This window comes from Mobula hypostoma, chromosome 6 (assembly GCF_963921235.1).
Source record: "Mobula hypostoma chromosome 6, sMobHyp1.1, whole genome shotgun sequence".
Taxonomy (NCBI): Eukaryota; Metazoa; Chordata; class Chondrichthyes; order Myliobatiformes; family Myliobatidae; genus Mobula; species Mobula hypostoma.
The window spans coordinates 182,662,879-182,670,404 of record NC_086102.1 but is presented as its reverse complement, the minus strand read 5'-3'; positions in this window follow the sequence as shown (position 1 = coordinate 182,670,404).

The window sequence follows — 7,526 nt, the reverse complement described above, 5'->3', positions numbered from 1 at the left end:
TGGACTAGTGACCTGAAGGTCAGGAGTTCGAGCCCCAGCCGAGGGAACGTGTTGTGTCCTTGAGCAAGGCACTTAATCACACATTGCTCTGCGACGACACTGGTGCCAAGCTGTATGGGTCCTAATGCCCTTCCCTCGGACAGCATTGGTGTCGTGGAGAGGGGAGACTTGCAGCATGGGCAACTGCTGGTCTTCCATTCAACCTTGCCCAGGCCTGTGCTCTGGAGAGTGAAGACTTTCCAGGCGCAGATCCATGGTCTTGCAAGACTGACGGATGCCTTTAAAATCACAGTGAAAACAGAAACAAATCCAAAGTTCAAAGAAAGTATCCACCTCATCTTTTAGAGAACAAAGTGCCACGCTGAAGTGAAAATAAATGTTTAAAAATCTGACAGATATTGAAGGATTCGGGGATTGAGTGTGGAGAGAAACACGTTGGTAAAAGTTGTAAGGAGATAGAACGCAATGCGGAGAGTGGATAGTGATAACATTAGCACTCAAATAGCTGGATATGGAGAGGAGGGAGAAATGGTTTAATGAGAGGGAAAGATAAAAAGACTGTAAAAAATATCCAGCAATAAAAATTTTCCCTCCCCCGCCCTACTTCAGCCTATCATTTTCCCACGGTCCCCCCCTGCTTCCTTTCCTTCTATGGTCATCTCTTCTCTCCTGTTAGATTTCTTCATATCCAGTCCTTTCCATCCACCTAGCTTCACCTATCATTTTCTAGCAATCCTCCGTCCCCTCTCTCTGCCTTTTGTATTCCAGCGTCTTCCCTCTTCCTTTCCAGTTCTGAAGAAGGGTGCCAGCCCAAAACGTCAACTGTTTATTCATTTCCATAGATGCTGCCTGACCAGCTGAGTTCTTCAACCATTTTGTGTGTGTTGATTAAGAGTCTGTGAAGCTTATAGCAGGAGAGAATGAGACTGAGGAGTGCAAGTGTGAGAGAGAGCAGTGTAAAGTGTGAGAGAGAGAGCAGTGTAAAGCAATGCTGGAAGACTGAGAGATGCCACAACATCCTTGCATGTGGTTTAACTAGAAAAGTAGTTTTCACTCTGTATTGCCTCGTAAAACCTTCTATGGCATAAACAGCAAGAGTTAGACATTCACAGCAAAGTTACAACTGCCTTTCAACCGGTCATTAATGCAAAGGATGTGGATTGGATGCAAAGTTTTACTACCTAATGCTGCTGCCATTTAGGACAGTAATAAAGTTCCTCCATCTCTTGCTGGTGTTCAGGGTTTTCTTCATAATGTCAGTAGCTTCTTCTCGTTTCACGACTGTCAGCCATGCAAGTCCTGGGTGGAGACTCAGGAATACTGTCGCACTCAGATGTAGAAGGATTCTTCATTGCTGGTTTTGTAACAATTGTAGGCCGTATCTCGGGTAATGATGAGTTTGAGTACAGAGAGGAAATTAAGAACCTGGTGGCATGGAGCGAAGACAATAACCTATCCCTCAACGTCAGCAAGACGAAGGAATTGGTTGTTGACTTCAGAAGGATGAGTGGACCGCACAACCCGATCTACATCGGTGGTGCGCAAGTGGAACAGGTCAAAAGCTTTAAGTTCCTCGGGGTCAATATCACAAATGACCTGACTTGGTCCAACCAAGCAGAGTCCACTACTTAGTTTATCCACCACAGCCCATTTCAATGCCAGGAACTCCAATTTGTGCATGGGATAGTTTCTCTCAGAGGGTGACAGGCTCCGGCTGACAAATGCGACAGGTCTCAATCCTGTCCCCGATCCTGATTCAGAACACCGCCTAAGCCCTCTCTGCTGGCATCTGTGTGCAATACATACGGCAACCATGGGTCTGCAAATTCAGCACAGCCGTTTTCATCAGAAGCTCCTTCAGCAACTTCACATTTTGCAGCCCATCTCACTCCAAAATGCTCCAAAGGGCTAAGGTAATCTTTACCATCCTCTCCTTTGTTCCTCTCTTTCTTCCCCAAGGGAGGGTAACTGCACAGAAGCTGATTTAAAGGATGACTCACTTTCACGTAGCCCTTCACAAACCTCCGATAGTACCCACAGAACCCAAGTAATGAGTACAAGATGCTCATAGTCAGGGTCCTTAGCCATGTGGTTATCTTAGACAGATGTAGCTACTCCATTTCCTGAGACTATGTGCCCAACAGACATTTTGCAGAACTGGCATTTGTCCAGGGAAAGTTTTAACACTTCAGATTTTAGGCAGCCCAGCACCTTCAGTAGCCTCGCTTTGTGTTCCTCCAAAGTGGACCCAAACATTATGAGATCATCCAGGTACACCAACACCTCATGCAAGTTCATATCCCCCACTGTTTTCTCCATGACATGCTGGAAAGCCACCGGGGCTCCTGATCTGCCCTGGAACTGAATCCTATTGGACGTGTGAATGCCTCACTCATGGGAATCTGGCAATATCCACTCCACAAGTTCAGCACACTGAACCACTTCGCACCACTCGGGCAGGCCAGCACTTCCTCCATTCTTAGGACATTATTCTGGTTGTGGACTGTATGCCCGTTCAGAGTCCGATAGTCCACACACATCCATACCTTCCCATTCTTCTTCCTGGCCACCACTATTGGAGGTGCATAAGGGCTTCTGGACTCGGTGATGATCCCAGTTTCCTTCAGCTTTGCAGGTGCTCACCAATACCCCAGCAGGTAGGCATGACTCCTCTTCATGGTCTTCCAGAGCATCCACCAAGGGGGCCTTGGCATCCGGTATTGCAGGAAATTTGGGGTTTTCCCTCACACTAGCGACTTCCCTAGGCTGTAACATGGCCAATTTTGACTGGGTGAACCACACAGTCCCTCGTTTATGCTCATCATCCAGACAAGGACTTCTGCAATTTGAGCCTCACCAGTACCCCAGCAGGTGCACATGACTCCTGTTCGTGGTCTTCCGGGGCATCCACCAAGAGGGCCTCAGCATCAGGCGTTCCAGGAAATTTGGGGATACCCATCACTCTCGCTACTTTCCCCGGCTGTAACAAGACCGACTTGGACTGGGTGTACCACACAGTCCCTCGTTTATGCTCATCATGCAGCCCACTGCAGTCACGCACTTCCTCAAATGCAGCCTGGAACACAGGGTGAATGGACAATGTTTTCACAAAGTTCTCTCCAACTTTCTCCTTGCAGGATCCCACTAGCCTCCTCACAATACCAGTATTCATCCCCACAAGAATTGAAGCTTCATCGTTCTCGACTGGGTCCAGACAAACCAACACTAATGTATCAAGGATCTCAGCTACTCCTAATTCTGCCTCTGAAAACTCCAGCTTCACTGACAAGTAACCTTTGTACAGCTAGTCATCTATACTGAGACCCCAGATCTCTTGTGCACTGTGTGGCGTTAATGATAAATATGTCAAATTCTGGTTGTAACATGAATGGTACTGCAGAGTAACCTGAGGGCCAGTGTCAAGTATGGTTCCTGCATAAGTGCCCTCAATCCATAGCGATGTACTGGAACTTGGCCCCACTAAGCGTTCAGGAAGAGGGTTTTTTGCTTTAGTGTGTTCCTTGATATATTGCTGGGATCTTGTTCCCCCGAGACCCCAGGCCATTCCCCTACTGGGTCTCTTTGCTTAGGTACCCAGGGGCTCACACTTCGAGGGTCTTCCCATCCTTCACGCTCCCGCTTCAGGTGTTCCTCTTCACCTGAGTTATAACAGACTATACCAGTCGCTCCCCTTCTCGCAGGACCCCACTCACTAGCAGCCCGCTGCTTAGTCCATCCCCTCAGGGGTCCTACTCCCTGTTGGCTTTGTCGTATAGGATGGCCACATCCGCCCATAACAACCAGGACATCTCAGTCCTAAACTCTGACTGCAGAACCTTGCTCCATCGAATCACGATCCCCCAACACATCGAGTCCTATGACCGGTTCTCTCCGGCGTTTTCCTTCTTCATCTCCCATGGAACAAAGGACCCAGCTCAAATTCCATAGCATCCATTATCTCTAACCATAACACAAACACTGCTTCTACAGAAAGACTATTACCTAAGCAGTGAAACCTTTCCCAGGGTGTTACATGTATTTATCTGTGCACTTGTAATGCTACTGTGTCACAGTAATTTCCTTTGGGATCAGTAAAGTAAGAATAACCTACCAAAGTGAACTGAGAGATTATTGTGTGCTATGTCTCACTGAAACTTGGCTCACACCTAGTTCACATCACTGTGTCATACAACCTGAGGGGGTTCTCAGTTCATAGGAGGAACCTTGTGGCATGCTCAGGCAAAGTTAGAGGTGGAAGGGTCTGCTTCCAAATCAACACCTTGTGGTGCTCCGATGTGACAGTCCTCATGAGATCCTGCTTACCCGGCTTGGAACATCTAACAGTGAAATATTTCTCAAACTAACTCACTTCTGCTATCCCAACGGCACCTATATCCCACTCCAAATGGACGTGAAGCCCACACTGTCCGTCTACTCCCTTTTCCTTTCCTGGTGGTCAGCAAACTACATTCTAACTGGGGTTAGCTGAACTTATAGCCTGGGTTAGGGCATCGAAGTAGTGGCCATTGCAGAGATTTGGTTGAAAGAAGTGCAGAATTGTCAGGTCTTCCATCTGCGCCTTGTGAGGCATGAAAATGCCCGATGCAGGCCTCTCATGGACTGAGTCGACGTTCCCCATTGTCAGCTCAATATTCCAGGACTTCCATGTATCTAGCATAACAGGGAAGTGGACGTTACTTAGACAGGACATCCACTGAAGCGGATATGGGTAGAGCTCAGGTAAAAGAAATGTACAGTCCTATGATGTACTTATACCATAGGCCTCCCAATAACCAGCAGGAGATACCAGAACCCATATGTAGGCAGACCGCAGAAAGATGCAAAAATAACATTGTTGTTGTTAAAGTTTGGGAGACTTTAATTTCTTCAATATTCACTGGTACTTCCTTCATACCAAAGGCTTAGATAAGATATAATTTATAATAGGCATCCAGGAGTATTTCTTGAAGCAGAATGTAGACAGTCCAACAAGGGAAGAGCTCAAACTATACTTTGTATTTCAGAATCAGAATCAGATTTAATATCACTAGCGTATAGGACCCGAAGATGATAAGGTATAGGAGTGGAATTAGGCACATTTGGCCAATCGAGTCTGCTCCACCATTTCATCATGGCTGATCCATTTTCCCTCTCAACCCCAGTCTTCTGCCTTCTCGCCGTATCCCTTCTTGCCCTGACCAATCAAGAAACTATCAACATATGCCTTAAATATACCCAATGACTTGATCTCCATAGCTGCCTGTGGCAAGGAATTCCACAGATTCTCCACTCTCTAGCTAAAGAAATTCCTCCTCATCTCAGTGCTAAAAAGACAGCTCATTATTCTGAGGCTAGTGTCTTCTGGTCTTAGGCTCTCCCACCATAGGAATCATACTCTCCACTTCCACTCTATCGAGGCCTTTCAACATTTGATAGGCTTCAATTCGGTCAGCACTCATTCTTCTGAATTCCAGTGAATTCATATGAAAAGTTTTTCAATCTTGGAATCACTTTTGTGAACACTCTTTTGACATTTTCCACTGTCAGCACATTCTTTCTTAAATAAGAGGTCTAAAACTGCTCACTCCAAGTGAGGCCTCACCAGTGCTTTACAAAGCCTCAACATTACATTCCTGAGGCTTTATATTCTCATCCTCCTGAAACGAATGCTAACCTCACATTTGCCTTCTCACCACAGACTCAACCTGCAAATTAACCTCTCGGGAATCCTGCACGAGGACTCCCAAGTCCCTTTGTGCCTCAGATTTTTGTACTTTCTCTCCATTTAGAAAAGAGTCTTCAGCCTTCCACGATGGATCAAGCCTACTCCGATTCGAAAATTAAAGGTATAATATCTTTTCGCTATTTATTTTTGGATAATTGTTTTATGTCTTTTGATCAACTTTCTAATAAATATAACTTACCCAGATCTCACTTTTTCAGATATTTACAGATTAGGAACTTTTTAATTACTGTTTCCCCTAATTTCCCACATCCATATCCAACGGATATTTTGGAAAAAATTTTAGATTTAAATCTCTCTCAGAAAAGTATTGTAGCAATCATATATGATATAATTCTGAATTTATGTCCTGATGCTTCTAATAAAATTAAAGCTGACTGGGAAAGAGAACTTGAGATTAATATACCGACTGAAAAATGGGAAAGAATTCTTCAGTTGGTGAATTCATCCTCTGTATGTGCTAAGCATAGGTTGATACAGTTTAAAGTAGTGCACAGGGTTCATATGTCCAAAGATAAACTATCTCGTTATTACTCTTATATTAATCCAATATGTGACAGATGCCATTCCGAGATAGCTTCTCTGACCCACATGTTTTGGTCATGTCCCTTGTTGCAGAAATATTGGAAAGATATTTTTGATATTATTTCAATGGTCCTATAGACTTACAACCGCATCCAATTACTGCTATTTTTGGACTACCAATGATAGATTTCAATAATTTAACCTCTTCATCACGAAGAATGATTGCATTTCTTACTTTAATGGCCAGAAGGTCTATTTTATTGAATTGGAAAGAGATTAACCCTCCTAAGGTATTTCATTGGTTTTCACAAACTATGCTGTGTTTGAATTTGGAGAAAATTAGAAGTCCATTCATTCAGCATTTTCACTTAATGTAATATCTTTATTTCCAAACCTATTCTATTTCTCTGTATTGTTGTTGGAGGGGAGTGGAGTCGTCGGCACTAAGGTTTTCTTCTTTTTCATTTTGAAGTTTTTAGATTTGCCCAAGTCTTTTAGTTTAGTTGATTAATTTTGTCTTTCTTTTGGGTCGGGGTTTTTTTTTGGTTTTGTTTTTTTTCTTTTTCGTGTTTTTTTTTGTTCTGTATTATCCGTTGTTAGTTCTATATGATTGGGAGTTCTGTCAAATTTCAATATTGGACTTTACGATTACTGTTTGTAAGTGTAACAATTTATCTCCTGTTATTTGTATCAGTGTTATGTTTTGTTTATATATTCTAAAATTAATAAAGAGATTGAAAAAGAAGAGTCTTCTACCAAAGTGCATGACCATACAGTTCCAGACCCCGTATTCCATCTGATACTTCTTTCCCCGTTTTCCCAAATCTGTCTTAAGTCCTTCTGTAGCATCTCACCTTCCTCAAAACTCCTTGCCCCTCCACCCGTCTTAACACAATCTGCAAACCTTGCAACAAAGCCATCAATTCTGTCATCCAAATCATTGACGTATAACGTAAAAAGAAGCAGTCCTAATACAAACCCCTGTGGAACACCACTAGTCACTGGCAGGCAACCGGAAAATGCTCTCTTTATTCCCACTCCCTGCCTCCTATCAATCAGCCACCACTTTATCTGTGCTGGTATCTTTGCTGTCATCCCATGGGCTCATAACCTGTTAAGCAGTCTCAAGTGTGGCATCTTGTCAAAGGTCTTGTGAAAATTCAAGTACACAACATTCACTGATTCTCCTTTGTCTATCCTGCTTATTTCCTCAGATTACCAAGAATTTCAACAGATTTAGCAGGCAAGATTTTCCCTT